The sequence below is a fragment of the Staurois parvus genome, unplaced genomic scaffold (assembly GCF_062004578.1).
Source record: "Staurois parvus isolate SC_StPar_1 unplaced genomic scaffold, SC_StPar_1.0 ptg000879l, whole genome shotgun sequence".
Taxonomy (NCBI): Eukaryota; Metazoa; Chordata; class Amphibia; order Anura; family Ranidae; genus Staurois; species Staurois parvus.
Window position 1 is genome coordinate 2,938,296 of NW_028318675.1, and position 16,637 is coordinate 2,954,932.

A 16,637-nucleotide genomic window follows, 5' to 3' on the forward strand; every position below is an offset into this window, starting at 1 on the left:
AATTGTTACTGAGTGCCAGAGAATTCTTACTCAGGGCCACAGAATTCATTCTCAGGGACAGACAGAATTGTTACTCAGGGACAGACAGAATTGTTACTGAGTGCCAGAGAATTGTTACTCAGGGACAGACAGAATTGTTACTGAGTGCCAGAGAATTGTTACTCAGGGACAGACAGAATTGTTACTGAGTGCCAGAGAATTGTTACTCAGGGACAGACAGAATTGTTACTGAGTGCCAGAGAATTGTTACTCTCACAGACACAAAATTGTTACTTGCACAGACACAGAATTGTTACTTGCACAGACACACAATTGTTACTCAGGGCCACAGAATTCATACTCAGGGACAGACAGAATTGTTACTGAGTGCCAGAGAATTCTTACTCAGGGCCACAGAATTCATACTCAGGGACAGACAGAATTGTTACTCAGGGACAGACAGAATTGTTACTGAGTGCCAGAGAATTGTTACTCAGGGACAGACAGAATTGTTACTGAGTGCCAGAGAATTCTTACTCAGGGACAGACAGAATTGTTACTGAGTGCCAGAGAATTGTTACTCTCACAGACACAAAATTGTTACTTGCACAGACACAGAATTGTTACTCGCACAGAGACAGAATTGTTACTCAGGGCCACAGAATTCATACTCAGGGACAGACAGAATTGTTACTGAGTGCCAGAGAATTGTTACTCAGGGACAGACAGAATTGTTACTGAGTGCCAGAGAATTGTTACTCTCACAGACACAAAATTGTTACTTGCACAGACACAGAATTGTTACTTGCACAGACACACAATTGTTACTCAGGGCCACAGAATTCATACTCAGGGACAGACAGAATTGTTACTGAGTGCCAGAGAATTCTTACTCAGGGCCACAGAATTCATACTCAGGGACAGACAGAATTGTTACTCAGGGACAGACAGAATTGTTACTGAGTGCCAGAGAATTGTTACTCAGGGACAGACAGAATTGTTACTGAGTGCCAGAGAATTGTTACTCTCACAGACACAAAATTGTTACTTGCACAGACACAGAATTGTTACTTGCACAGACACACAATTGTTACTCAGGGCCACAGAATTCATACTCAGGGACAGACAGAATTGTTACTGAGTGCCAGAGAATTGTTACTCAGGGACAGACAGAATTGTTACTGAGTGCCAGAGAATTCTTACTCAGGGCCACAGAATTCATTCTCAGGGACAGACAGAATTGTTACTCAGGGACAGACAGAATTGTTACTGAGTGCCAGAGAATTGTTACTCAGGGACAGACAGAATTGTTACTGAGTGCCAGAGAATTGTTACTCAGGGACAGACAGAATTGTTACTGAGTGCCAGAGAATTGTTACTCAGGGACAGACAGAATTGTTACTGAGTGCCAGAGAATTGTTACTCTCACAGACACAAAATTGTTACTTGCACAGACACAGAATTGTTACTTGCACAGACACACAATTGTTACTCAGGGCCACAGAATTCATACTCAGGGACAGACAGAATTGTTACTGAGTGCCAGAGAATTCTTACTCAGGGCCACAGAATTCATACTCAGGGACAGACAGAATTGTTACTCAGGGACAGACAGAATTGTTACTGAGTGCCAGAGAATTGTTACTCAGGGACAGACAGAATTGTTACTGAGTGCCAGAGAATTCTTACTCAGGGACAGACAGAATTGTTACTGAGTGCCAGAGAATTGTTACTCTCACAGACACAAAATTGTTACTTGCACAGACACAGAATTGTTACTCGCACAGAGACAGAATTGTTACTCGCACAGAGACAGAATTGTTACTCAGGGCCACAGAATTCATACTCAGGGACAGACAGAATTGTTACTGAGTGCCAGAGAATTGTTACTCAGGGACAGACAGAATTGTTACTGAGTGCCAGAGAATTGTTACTCTCACAGACACAAAATTGTTACTTGCACAGACACAGAATTGTTACTTGCACAGACACACAATTGTTACTCAGGGCCACAGAATTCATACTCAGGGACAGACAGAATTGTTACTGAGTGCCAGAGAATTCTTACTCAGGGCCACAGAATTCATACTCAGGGACAGACAGAATTGTTACTCAGGGACAGACAGAATTGTTACTGAGTGCCAGAGAATTGTTACTCAGGGACAGACAGAATTGTTACTGAGTGCCAGAGAATTGTTACTCTCACAGACACAAAATTGTTACTTGCACAGACACAGAATTGTTACTTGCACAGACACACAATTGTTACTCAGGGCCACAGAATTCATACTCAGGGACAGACAGAATTGTTACTGAGTGCCAGAGAATTGTTACTCAGGGACAGACAGAATTGTTACTGAGTGCCAGAGAATTGTTACTCTCACAGACACAAAATTGTTACTTGCACAGACACAGAATTGTTACTCGCACAGAGACAGAATTGTTACTCAGGGCCACAGAATTCATACTCAGGGACAGACAGAATTGTTACTGAGTGCCAGAGAATTGTTACTCAGGGAAGACAGAATTGTTACTGAGTGCCAGAGAATTGTTACTCAGGGACAGACAGAATTGTTACTGAGTGCCAGGGAATTGTTACTCTCACAGACACAAAATTGTTACTTGCACAGACACAGAATTGTTACTCGCACAGAGACAGAATTGTTACTCAGGGCCACAGAATTCATACTCAGGGACAGACAGAATTGTTACTGAGTGCCAGAGAATTGTTACTCAGGGACAGACAGAATTGTTACTGAGTGCCAGAGAATTGTTACTCTCACAGACACAAAATTGTTACTTGCACAGACACAGAATTGTTACTTGCACAGACACACAATTGTTACTGAGTGCCAGAGAATTGTTACTCAGGGACAGACAGAATTGTTACTGAGTGCCAGAGAATTGTTACTCAGGGACAGTCAGAATTGTTACTGAGTGCCAGAGAATTGTTACTCAGGGACAGACAGAATTGTTACTGAGTGCCAGAGAATTGTTACTCGCACAGACACAAAATTGTTACTTGCACAGACACAAAATTGTTACTTGCACAGACACAGAATTGTTACTCGCGCAGACACAGAATTGTTACTCAGGGCCACAGAATTCATACTCAGGGACAGACAGAATTGTTACTGAGTGCCAGAGAATTGTTACTCAGGGACAGACAGAATTGTTACTGAGTGCCAGAGAATTGTTACTCAGGGACAGACAGAATTGTTACTGAGTGCCAGAGAATTGTTACTCAGGGACAGACAGAATTGTTACTGAGTGCCAGAGAATTGTTACTCGCACAGACACAAAATTGTTACTTGCACAGACACAGAATTGTTACTCGCACAGACACAGAATTGTTACTCGCACAGACACAGAATTGTTACTCAGGGCCACAGAATTCATACTCAGGGACAGACAGAATTGTTACTGAGTGCCAGAGAATTGTTACTCAGGGACACCTAATCGTTGAATTAAATAGTATGTCAGACAACATGCAGAGGAGTGGCAGAGGAGGCAATGTTTTAGGAGCGAGCAGACGTGGCAGCAGAGGAAGGGGTCGAGGCAGCAGTATTCGCAGCCAGAGGCCAGTGCTCCCGGTGTCATCCAGCGGTCGTGTCTCCACCGACAACCCTGCCGTCATTGATTGGTTGGCTCGGTCGTCTTCCTCTTCCCAGGTCACCTCTGACACCTACAGCCAACGGTCGGTGGGTACGTCAGACACAACCGTTAGTTGGCATGGCCCGGGACCAAGCCCACTGAAATCACGTGTCCTCTACCTGCCCCTGTCCTTTGCTGTTCCCTCACCAAGCGAAGTATCGCATGCTGTGGGCTCAGCCCCACTGTACAGTGAGGAAGAGCTAACAGAGGGCGGTCAGGAACGGGGGGAGACATCGGCCTTTTCAGCAGCCAAGCGAACAAGTACTGGCGAGGAGAGTGGCTCGGTAGCCGGTCTAGAGACAGGTCTGTCTCCTGACCCAGACGCAGCCGAGGGGGCTAGTAGTGAGGCGGAGACCCTACTTGATGATGAGGAGGTTGATCGCACTTGGCAGCCTCGCCGTCATCAGGCAATTTCTTCCGCATCATCAGGAGAAGAGGGTGGCAGCTTGGCAGCGAGCAAAACAGTCGGTGGGTTGCCCAGGAGACAGCAGCAGGGTCGCATCAGTGTCAGTGGAGCCAAACGTCCACGGAGTAGAGCACCAGCTCCACTGCAGCCTACCACCACGGCCAGTAGTGGTGCCGGTGCGCACGGAGGAAGTAGCAGTCAGCCAGTGAAGAGTAGCGGGGGCAAAGTTTCCTACTCGGTGGTGTGGCAATTTTTCCTCAAGCCGCCCGAGGAAGTAAACGTAGCCGTATGTCGACTATGTGGCCAGAAATGCAAGCGTGGCCAGGGGGCCCATGTTGGGACTACAGCGTTGCGTCAGCATATGCAGCGTCACCATTCGGTGGCCTGGGAAAACCGTGATAAACATACGGCGGTTCTGCCTGCCCCAGCCCCCGCTCCATCACCCGCTCCGTTACTTGCTCCGTCACCCGACGTCGTCAATCGCCCTCTATCAGCCAGTCAAGGCTCCAACACCTCTGCTGAGGGGAGTTGTCGCTCATTGGCATCTTCCGCTCGTTCAGATGCTCCTTCTCCTGCTACTCCTCTTCTCGGATTCCGTCAACAGTCTTTCTTGGAATCCGTATCCAAGAGACAACAGTTTGCGAGCACGCACCCGACGGTGCAAAAGCTGAACGTCCTCCTGTCCAAGTTGCTGGTGCTGCAGTCCCTCCCTTTCCAACTGGTGGACTCAGCACCTTTCCGAGAAATGATGGCTTGTGCCGCGCCGCGGTGGAGAGTGCCAAGCCGTCATTTCTTTGCCCAAAAGGCAGTGCCAGCCCTGCATTCACATGTAGAAGAGATGGTGGGCCAGTCTTTGAGCATGTCGGTCTCTGCCAAAGTGCACGGCAGCGCCGACGTGTGGAGCTGTAACTACGGTCAGGGACAGTACATGTCATTTACGGCCCACTGGGTGAACGTGGTGCCGGCACAGCCGCACCAGCAACTTGGACAGGTCACGACGCTTTTGCCTCCACGTTTGCACGTCCTTGGTCCAGCAAGCATGTCCGCCTCTACCACCTCTTTTTCCGCCGTGTCCTCAGCCGCCACCCCCGTGCCAAGTCCCATTACCCGACCGGCATATCACATGTGCAGGGCGCAACGGTGTCACGCTGTGCTGCACCTGGTATGCCTTGGCGAACGTAGTCACACAGGGGAGGAACTGCTGAGTGTAATGAACAGAGAAATCGACAGATGGCTGTCTCCGCGCAAACTAAAAATCGGAACCATGTTGACTGACAACGGAAAGAACATGGTGTCTGCTCTGCGTCAAGGAAGGTTGTGCCATGCGCCATGCATGGCTCACGTGTTCAATCTGGTTGTCAAGCGGTTCCTAAAATCCACCATCCCACTGCAAGACATCCTTAAAATGTCACGTAAACTGTGCATGCATTTCAGCCATTCCTACACCGCAAAGAACACCCTCATTGAGCTGCAGCGGCAGAACGGAATTCCACAGCATCGCCTGATCTGCGACGTTGCAACAAGGTGGAATTCAACCCTACACATGTTAGACCGCCTTTACGAGCAGCGAAAGGCCATCACCGATTTCCTGATGTTACAAGCGGATAAAGGTACTCCCCTGTGTAACTTAGATGTCAGCCATTGGCAGCTCATGCGTGACACCTGCCGCTTGCTCAGGCCCTTTGAGGAGGCCACGCTATTCGTGAGTCGGCAGGACTATGGGATGAACGACGTCATTCCTCTGTTGCACGTCCTGGAACAAATGCTGTTAACAATGGCTGGTCAGGGTGCGGTAGACGTGGCGCACAGATCTCAACGCCACATGACCCCTGTGGGGGCAGGACAGGAAGAAGAGGAGGAGGTAGAGGAGGACATTTGTGCTCAGGAATTATTGAGTGAAATGGGTGGTTTTTCCACTCAGCGGACAGGAGTGGAGGAGCAGGAGCATCTGGTAGAGGAGGAGGAGGAGGAGACAGAGGACCCAGACGCACCGTGGCAGTATGCTGTGGAGATGGAGGCAGGGAGTCCCTCGCATTCCTTGGCACAAATGGCCCATAGCATGCTCGGTTGCTTGCGTAGCGACAGCCGAATAATAACCATCAGACAGAGGGATGACTTTTGGCTGTCCACCTTGTTGGACCCTCGCTACCGGTCCAAAATGGTGGCCTTTTTCACACCTGCTGAGAGGGAGGCCAAAATTACGTACTATAAAAACCACCTATGTAGTCAGTTGGTCTCTGCCTTTGTGCGCCAACGTCCATCCTCAGACACTGTGGGCCCTGTGCGCTCGCGTTCCGCTGGCATGGCAGCAGGGGAGGGGTGGGGTGGTAGGAGCAGTGGCAGCTCCACCAGCAGTGGCTGCCTCAGTCTGCAGTCGATGATGAGTAGCTTTCTTCACCAGCGCAGTGAGGAAACTACTAACCAGCCGCAGCAGCAGCAGCAGCATCAGGTGGACCTGGAGCAGGAGCTCAAACAACAGGCTTGGGCCTACTTGGACAGCACCCTGCCAACCGAGGTAGACAATCCCCTTGACTACTGGGCAACGAAACTTGACCTTTGGCCCCAACTAGCTGAATTTGCCCTTGAAAGGCTGTCATGCCCGGCCAGTAGCGTGGCATCGGAGCGCGTGTTTAGTGCGGCAGGAGGTATTGTAACTCCGCGGAGGACACGACTGTCCACCCAAAGTGTGGAGAGACTCACGTTTGTGAAAATGAATCAGGCGTGGATTAGTCTGGATTTCAAACCACCAGTTCCTGACACAACTGACTAAATCCGCCATGAATCATGCCTCAAACATGTGCCACTTTGAGGTCTCCTCACACACTGCTGGTGTGTTGAATTTTTTGACATAGGGTGCTGGCAGATTATGGGCCTCCTATAGCTGCTGCCAGGCCCCTAATCTGCCATAGGCCCCTATATACCGCTTCCTCATGCTGCTGCCAGGTCCAGAGTCTCTCATGGGTCCCTGTACGGCCTCCCATTGCTGCTGTCTCCATCGCCACACTCTGCCATGTGCCACTTTCAGGTCTCCTCACACACTGCTGGTGTGTAGAATTTTTTGACATAGGGTGCTGGCAGATTATGGGCCTCCCATAGCTGCTGCCAGGCCCCTAATCTGCCATGGGCCCCTATATACCGCCTCCTCATGCTGCTGCCAGGTCCACAGTGTCTCATGCCATGTGCCACTTTCAGGTCTCCTCACACTGCTGGTGTGTTGAATTTTTTGACATAGGGTGCTGGCAGATTATGGGCCTCCTATAGCTGCTGCCAGGCCCCTAATCTGCCATGGGCCCCTATATACCGCCTCCTCATGCTGCTGCCAAGTCCAGAGTCTCTCATGGGTCCCTGTACGGCCTCCCATTGCTGCTGTCTCCATCGCCACACTCTGCTGCCATGTGCCACTTTCAGGTCTCTTCACACTGCTGGTGTGTTAAATTTTTTGACATAGGGTGCAGGCAGATTACGGGCCTCACATAGCTGCTGCCAGGCCCCTAATCTGCCATGGGCCCCTATATACCGCCTCCTCATGCTGCTGCCAAGTCTAGAGTCTGTCATGGGTCCCTGTACGGCCTCCCATTGCTGCTGTCTCCATCGCCACACTCTGCCATGTGCCACTTTCAGGTCTCTTCACACTGCTGGTGTGTTTAATTTTTTGACATAGGGTGCAGGCAGATTACGGCCTCACATAGCTGCTGCCAGGCCCCTAATCTGCCATGGGCCCCTATATACCGCCTCCTCATGCTGCTGCCAAGTCTAGAGTCTGTCATGGGTCCCTGTACGGCCTCCCATTGCTGCTGTCTCCATCGCCACACTCTGCTGCCATGTGCCACTTTCAGGTCTCTTCACACTGCTGGTGTGTTAAATTTTTTGACATAGGGTGCAGGCAGATTACGGGCCTCACATAGCTGCTGCCAGGCCCCTAATCTGCCATGGGCCCCTATATACCGCCTCCTCATGCTGCTGCCAAGTCTAGAGTCTCTCATGGGTCCCTGTACGGCCTCCCATTGCTGCTGTCTCCATCGCCACACTCTGCCATGTGCCACTTTCAGGTCTCTTCACACTGCTGGTGTGTTAAATTTTTTGACATAGGGTGCAGGCAGATTACGGGCCTCACATAGCTGCTGCCAGGCCCCTAATCTGCCATGGGCCCCTATATACCGCCTCCTCATGCTGCTGCCAAGTCTAGAGTCTCTCATGGGTCCCTGTACGGCCTCCCATTGCTGCTGTCTCCATCGCCACACTCTGCTGCCATGTGCCACTTTCAGGTCTCTTCACACTGCTGGTGTGTTAAATTTTTTGACATAGGGTGCAGGCAGATTACGGGCCTCACATAGCTGCTGCCAGGCCCCTAATCTGCCATGGGCCCCTATATACCGCCTCCTCATGCTGCTGCCAAGTCCAGAGTCTCTCATGGGTCCCTGTACGGCCTCCCATTGCTGCTGTCTCCATCGCCACACTCTGCTGCCATGTGCCACTTTCAGGTCTCTTCACACTGCTGGTGTGTTAAATTTTTTGACATAGGGTGCAGGCAGATTACGGGCCTCACATAGCTGCTGCCAGGCCCCTAATCTGCCATGGGCCCCTATATACCGCCTCCTCATGCTGCTGCCAAGTCCAGAGTCTCTCATGGGTCCCTGTACGGCCTCCCATTGCTGCTGTCTCCATCGCCACACTCTGCTGCCATGTGCCACTTTCAGGTCTCTTCACACTGCTGGTGTGTTTAATTTTTTGACATAGGGTGCAGGCAGATTACGGGCCTCACATAGCTGCTGCCAGGCCCCTAATCTGCCATGGGCCCCTATATACCGCCTCCTCATGCTGCTGCCAAGTCTAGAGTCTGTCATGGGTCCCTGTACGGCCTCCCATTGCTGCTGTCTCCATCGCCACACTCTGCTGCCATGTGCCACTTTCAGGTCTCTTCACACTGCTGGTGTGTTAAATTTTTTGACATAGGGTGCAGGCAGATTACGGGCCTCACATAGCTGCTGCCAGGCCCCTAATCTGCCATGGGCCCCTATATACCGCCTCCTCATGCTGCTGCCAAGTCTAGAGTCTCTCATGGGTCCCTGTACGGCCTCCCATTGCTGCTGTCTCCATCGCCACACTCTGCCATGTGCCACTTTCAGGTCTCTTCACACTGCTGGTGTGTTTAATTTTTTGACATAGGGTGCAGGCAGATTACGGGCCTCACATAGCTGCTGCCAGGCCCCTAATCTGCCATGGGCCCCTATATACCGCCTCCTCATGCTGCTGCCAAGTCTAGAGTCTGTCATGGGTCCCTGTACGGCCTCCCATTGCTGCTGTCTCCATCGCCACACTCTGCTGCCATGTGCCACTTTCAGGTCTCTTCACACTGCTGGTGTGTTAAATTTTTTGACATAGGGTGCAGGCAGATTACGGGCCTCACATAGCTGCTGCCAGGCCCCTAATCTGCCATGGGCCCCTATATACCGCCTCCTCATGCTGCTGCCAAGTCCAGAGTCTCTCATGGGTCCCTGTACGGCCTCCCATTGCTGCTGTCTCCATCGCCACACTCTGCTGCCATGTGCCACTTTCAGGTCTCTTCACACTGCTGGTGTGTTAAATTTTTTGACATAGGGTGCAGGCAGATTACGGGCCTCACATAGCTGCTGCCAGGCCCCTAATCTGCCATGGGCCCCTATATACCGCCTCCTCATGCTGCTGCCAAGTCCAGAGTCTCTCATGGGTCCCTGTACGGCCTCCCATTGCTGCTGTCTCCATCGCCACACTCTGCTGCCATGTGCCACTTTCAGGTCTCTTCACACTGCTGGTGTGTTTAATTTTTTGACATAGGGTGCAGGCAGATTACGGGCCTCACATAGCTGCTGCCAGGCCCCTAATCTGCCATGGGCCCCTATATACCGCCTCCTCATGCTGCTGCCAAGTCTAGAGTCTGTCATGGGTCCCTGTACGGCCTCCCATTGCTGCTGTCTCCATCGCCACACTCTGCCATGTGCCACTTTCAGGTCTCTTCACACTGCTGGTGTGTTAAATTTTTTGACATAGGGTGCAGGCAGATTACGGGCCTCACATAGCTGCTGCCAGGCCCCTAATCTGCCATGGGCCCCTATATACCGCCTCCTCATGCTGCTGCCAAGTCTAGAGTCTCTCATGGGTCCCTGTACGGCCTCCCATTGCTGCTGTCTCCATCGCCACACTCTGCCATGTGCCACTTTCAGGTCTCTTCACACTGCTGGTGTGTTAAATTTTTTGACATAGGGTGCAGGCAGATTACGGGCCTCACATAGCTGCTGCCAGGCCCCTAATCTGCCATGGGCCCCTATATACCGCCTCCTCATGCTGCTGCCAAGTCCAGAGTCTGTCATGGTCCCTGTACGGCCTCCCATTGCTGCTGTCTCCATCGCCACACTCTGCTGCCATGTGCCACTTTCAGGTCTCTTCACACTGCTGGTGTGTTAAATTTTTTGACATAGGGTGCAGGCAGATTACGGGCCTCACATAGCTGCTGCCAGGCCCCTAATCTGCCATGGGCCCCTATATACCGCCTCCTCATGCTGCTGCCAAGTCCAGAGTCTGTCATGGTCCCTGTACGGCCTCCCATTGCTGCTGTCTCCATCGCCACACTCTGCTGCCATGTGCCACTTTCAGGTCTCTTCACACTGCTGGTGTGTTAAATTTTTTGACATAGGGTGCAGGCAGATTACGGGCCTCACATAGCTGCTGCCAGGCCCCTAATCTGCCATGGGCCCCTATATACCACCTCCTCCTGCTGCTGCCAGGTCCAGAGTCTCTCATGGGTCCCTGTACGGCCTCCCATTGCTGCTGTCTCCATCGCCACACTCTGCTGCCATGTGCCACTTTCAGGTCTCTTCACACTGCTGGTGTGTTAAATTTTTTGACATAGGGTGCAGGCAGATTACGGGCCTCACATAGCTGCTGCCAGGCCCCTAATCTGCCATGGGCCCCTATATACCGCCTCCTCATGCTGCTGCCAAGTCCAGAGTCTCTCATGGGTCCCTGTACGGCCTCCCATTGCTGCTGTCTCCATCGCCACACTCTGCTGCCATGTGCCACTTTCAGGTCTCTTCACACTGCTGGTGTGTTTAATTTTTTGACATAGGGTGCAGGCAGATTACGGGCCTCACATAGCTGCTGCCAGGCCCCTAATCTGCCATGGGCCCCTATATACCGCCTCCTCATGCTGCTGCCAAGTCTAGAGTCTGTCATGGGTCCCTGTACGGCCTCCCATTGCTGCTGTCTCCATCGCCACACTCTGCTGCCATGTGCCACTTTCAGGTCTCTTCACACTGCTGGTGTGTTAAATTTTTTGACATAGGGTGCAGGCAGATTACGGGCCTCACATAGCTGCTGCCAGGCCCCTAATCTGCCATGGGCCCCTATATACCGCCTCCTCATGCTGCTGCCAAGTCTAGAGTCTCTCATGGGTCCCTGTACGGCCTCCCATTGCTGCTGTCTCCATCGCCACACTCTGCCATGTGCCACTTTCAGGTCTCTTCACACTGCTGGTGTGTTTAATTTTTTGACATAGGGTGCAGGCAGATTACGGGCCTCACATAGCTGCTGCCAGGCCCCTAATCTGCCATGGGCCCCTATATACCGCCTCCTCATGCTGCTGCCAAGTCTAGAGTCTGTCATGGGTCCCTGTACGGCCTCCCATTGCTGCTGTCTCCATCGCCACACTCTGCTGCCATGTGCCACTTTCAGGTCTCTTCACACTGCTGGTGTGTTAAATTTTTTGACATAGGGTGCAGGCAGATTACGGGCCTCACATAGCTGCTGCCAGGCCCCTAATCTGCCATGGGCCCCTATATACCGCCTCCTCATGCTGCTGCCAAGTCCAGAGTCTCTCATGGGTCCCTGTACGGCCTCCCATTGCTGCTGTCTCCATCGCCACACTCTGCTGCCATGTGCCACTTTCAGGTCTCTTCACACTGCTGGTGTGTTAAATTTTTTGACATAGGGTGCAGGCAGATTACGGGCCTCACATAGCTGCTGCCAGGCCCCTAATCTGCCATGGGCCCCTATATACCGCCTCCTCATGCTGCTGCCAAGTCCAGAGTCTCTCATGGGTCCCTGTACGGCCTCCCATTGCTGCTGTCTCCATCGCCACACTCTGCTGCCATGTGCCACTTTCAGGTCTCTTCACACTGCTGGTGTGTTTAATTTTTTGACATAGGGTGCAGGCAGATTACGGGCCTCACATAGCTGCTGCCAGGCCCCTAATCTGCCATGGGCCCCTATATACCGCCTCCTCATGCTGCTGCCAAGTCTAGAGTCTGTCATGGGTCCCTGTACGGCCTCCCATTGCTGCTGTCTCCATCGCCACACTCTGCCATGTGCCACTTTCAGGTCTCTTCACACTGCTGGTGTGTTAAATTTTTTGACATAGGGTGCAGGCAGATTACGGGCCTCACATAGCTGCTGCCAGGCCCCTAATCTGCCATGGGCCCCTATATACCGCCTCCTCATGCTGCTGCCAAGTCTAGAGTCTCTCATGGGTCCCTGTACGGCCTCCCATTGCTGCTGTCTCCATCGCCACACTCTGCCATGTGCCACTTTCAGGTCTCTTCACACTGCTGGTGTGTTAAATTTTTTGACATAGGGTGCAGGCAGATTACGGGCCTCACATAGCTGCTGCCAGGCCCCTAATCTGCCATGGGCCCCTATATACCGCCTCCTCATGCTGCTGCCAAGTCCAGAGTCTGTCATGGTCCCTGTACGGCCTCCCATTGCTGCTGTCTCCATCGCCACACTCTGCTGCCATGTGCCACTTTCAGGTCTCTTCACACTGCTGGTGTGTTAAATTTTTTGACATAGGGTGCAGGCAGATTACGGGCCTCACATAGCTGCTGCCAGGCCCCTAATCTGCCATGGGCCCCTATATACCGCCTCCTCATGCTGCTGCCAAGTCCAGAGTCTGTCATGGTCCCTGTACGGCCTCCCATTGCTGCTGTCTCCATCGCCACACTCTGCTGCCATGTGCCACTTTCAGGTCTCTTCACACTGCTGGTGTGTTAAATTTTTTGACATAGGGTGCAGGCAGATTACGGGCCTCACATAGCTGCTGCCAGGCCCCTAATCTGCCATGGGCCCCTATATACCACCTCCTCCTGCTGCTGCCAGGTCCAGAGTCTCTCATGGGTCCCTGTACGGCCTCCCATTGCTGCTGTCTCCATCGCCACACTCTGCTGCCATGTGCCACTTTCAGGTCTCTTCACACTGCTGGTGTGTTAAATTTTTTGACATAGGGTGCTGCAAGATAACGGGCCTCACATAGCTGCTGCCAGGCCCCTAATCAGCCATGGGCCCCTATACCGCCTCCTCCTGCTGCTGCCAGGTCCAGAGTCTCTCATGCCATGTGCCACTTTCAGGTCTCTTCACACTGCTGGTGTGTTTAATTTTTTGACATAGGGTGCAGGCAGATTACGGGCCTCACATAGCTGCTGCCAGGCCCCTAATCTGCCATGGGCCCCTATATACCGCCTCCTCATGCTGCTGCCAAGTCCAGAGTCTGTCATGGTCCCTGTACGGCCTCCCATTGCTGCTGTCTCCATCGCCACACTCTGCTGCCATGTGCCACTTTCAGGTCTCTTCACACTGCTGGTGTGTTAAATTTTTTGACATAGGGTGCAGGCAGATTACGGGCCTCACATAGCTGCTGCCAGGCCCCTAATCTGCCATGGGCCCCTATATACCGCCTCCTCATGCTGCTGCCAAGTCCAGAGTCTGTCATGGTCCCTGTACGGCCTCCCATTGCTGCTGTCTCCATCGCCACACTCTGCTGCCATGTGCCACTTTCAGGTCTCTTCACACTGCTGGTGTGTTAAATTTTTTGACATAGGGTGCAGGCAGATTACGGGCCTCACATAGCTGCTGCCAGGCCCCTAATCTGCCATGGGCCCCTATATACCACCTCCTCCTGCTGCTGCCAGGTCCAGAGTCTCTCATGGGTCCCTGTACGGCCTCCCATTGCTGCTGTCTCCATCGCCACACTCTGCTGCCATGTGCCACTTTCAGGTCTCTTCACACTGCTGGTGTGTTAAATTTTTTGACATAGGGTGCTGCAAGATAACGGGCCTCACATAGCTGCTGCCAGGCCCCTAATCAGCCATGGGCCCCTATACCGCCTCCTCCTGCTGCTGCCAGGTCCAGAGTCTCTCATGCCATGTGCCACTTTCAGGTCTCTTCACACTGCTGGTGTGTTTAATTTTTTGACATAGGGTGCAGGCAGATTACGGGCCTCACATAGCTGCTGCCAGGCCCCTAATCTGCCATGGGCCCCTATATACCGCCTCCTCATGCTGCTGCCAAGTCCAGAGTCTGTCATGGTCCCTGTACGGCCTCCCATTGCTGCTGTCTCCATCGCCACACTCTGCTGCCATGTGCCACTTTCAGGTCTCTTCACACTGCTGGTGTGTTAAATTTTTTGACATAGGGTGCAGGCAGATTACGGGCCTCACATAGCTGCTGCCAGGCCCCTAATCTGCCATAGGCCCCTATATACCGCCTCCTCATGCTGCTGCCAAGTCCAGAGTCTGTCATGGTCCCTGTACGGCCTCCCATTGCTGCTGTCTCCATCGCCACACTCTGCTGCCATGTGCCACTTTCAGGTCTCTTCACACTGCTGGTGTGTTAAATTTTTTGACATAGGGTGCAGGCAGATTACGGGCCTCACATAGCTGCTGCCAGGCCCCTAATCTGCCATGGGCCCCTATATACCACCTCCTCCTGCTGCTGCCAGGTCCAGAGTCTCTCATGGGTCCCTGTACGGCCTCCCATTGCTGCTGTCTCCATCGCCACACTCTGCTGCCATGTGCCACTTTCAGGTATCTTCACACTGCTGGTGTGTTAAATTTTTTGACATAGGGTGCTGCAAGATAACGGGCCTCACATAGCTGCTGCCAGGCCCCTAATCAGCCATGGGCCCCTATACCGCCTCCTCCTGCTGCTGCCAGGTCCAGAGTCTCTCATGCCATGTGCCACTTTCAGGTCTCTTCACACTGCTGGTGTGTTTAATTTTTTGACATAGGGTGCAGGCAGATTACGGGCCTCACATAGCTGCTGCCAGGCCCCTAATCTGCCATGGGCCCCTATATACCGCCTCCTCATGCTGCTGCCAGGTCCAGAGTCTCTCATGGGTCCCTGTACGGCCTCCCATTGCTGCTTTCTCCATCGCCACACTCTGCCATGTGCCACTTTCAGGTCTCCTCACACACTGCTGGTGTGTTGAATTTTTTGACATAGGGTGCTGGCAGATTACGGGCCTCCCATAGCTGCTGCCAGGCCCCTAATCTGCCATGGGCCCCTATATACCGCCTCCTCATGCTGCTGCCAAGTCCAGAGTCTGTCATGGGTCCCTGTACGGCCTCCCATTGCTGCTGTCTCCATCGCCACACTCTGCCATGTGCCACTTTCAGGTCTCCTCACACACTGCTGGTGTGTAGAATTTTTTGACATAGGGTGCTGGCAGATTACGGGCCTCCCATAGCTGCTGCCAGGCCCCTAATCTGCCATGGGCCCCTATATACCGCCTCCTCATGCTGCTGCCAAGTCCAGAGTCTGTCATGGGTCCCTGTACGGCCTCCCATTGCTGCTGTCTCCATCGCCACACTCTGCCATGTGCCACTTTCAGGTCTCCTCACACTGCTGGTGTGTTGAATTTTTTGACATAGGGTGCTGGCAGATTACGGGCCTCCTATAGCTGCTGCCAGGCCCCTAATCTGCCATGGGCCCCTATATACCGCCTCCTCATGCTGCTGCCAAGTTCAGAGTCTGTCATGGGTCCCTGTACGGCCTCCCATTGCTGCTGTCTCCATCGCCACACTCTGCCATGTGCCACTTTCAGGTCTCCTCACACTGCTGGTGTGTTGAATTTTTTGACATAGGGTGCTGGCAGATTACGGGCCTCCTATAGCTGCTGCCAGGCCCCTAATCTGCCATAAGCCCCTATATACCGCCTCCTCATGCTGCTGCCAAGTCCAGAGTCTGTCATGGGTCCCTGTACGGCCTCCCATTGCTGCTGTCTCCATCGCCACACTCTGCCATGTGCCACTTTCAGGTCTCCTCACACACTGCTGGTGTGTTGAATTTTTTGACATAGGGTGCTGGCAGATTACGGGCCTCCTATAGCTGCTGCCAGGCCCCTAATCTGCCGTAGGCCCCTATATACCGCCTCCTCATGCTGCTGCCAGGTCCAGAGTCTCTCATGGGTCCCTGTACGGCCTCCCATTGCTGCTGTCTCCATCGCCACACTCTGCCATGTGCCACTTTCAGGTCTCCTCACACTGCTGGTGTGTTCCATTTTTTGTCATAGGGTGCTGGCAGATTATGGGCCTCCCATAACTGCTGCCAGGCCCCTAATCTGCCATGGGCCCCTATACCGACTCCTCATGCTGTGACGTTGCAACAAGGTGGAATTCAACCCTACATATGTTAGACCGCCTTTACGAACAGCAAAAGGCCATCACAGATTTCCTGATGTTAAAAGCAGATAAAGGTACTCCCTGTGTAACTTAGATGTCAGCCATTGGCAGCTCATGCGTGACACCTGCGCTTGCTCAGGCCCTTTGAGGAGGCCACGCTATTCGTGAGTCGG

General features: G+C 52.8%; 1 protein-coding gene across 1 annotated transcript in view; it reads right to left on the reverse strand.

The window, feature by feature from the left end:
* Positions 1-16,637, reverse strand: part of LOC149443056 (uncharacterized) — a 47,106-nt gene that overhangs the window by 20,679 nt on the left and 9,790 nt on the right. The window lies entirely within an intron of this gene.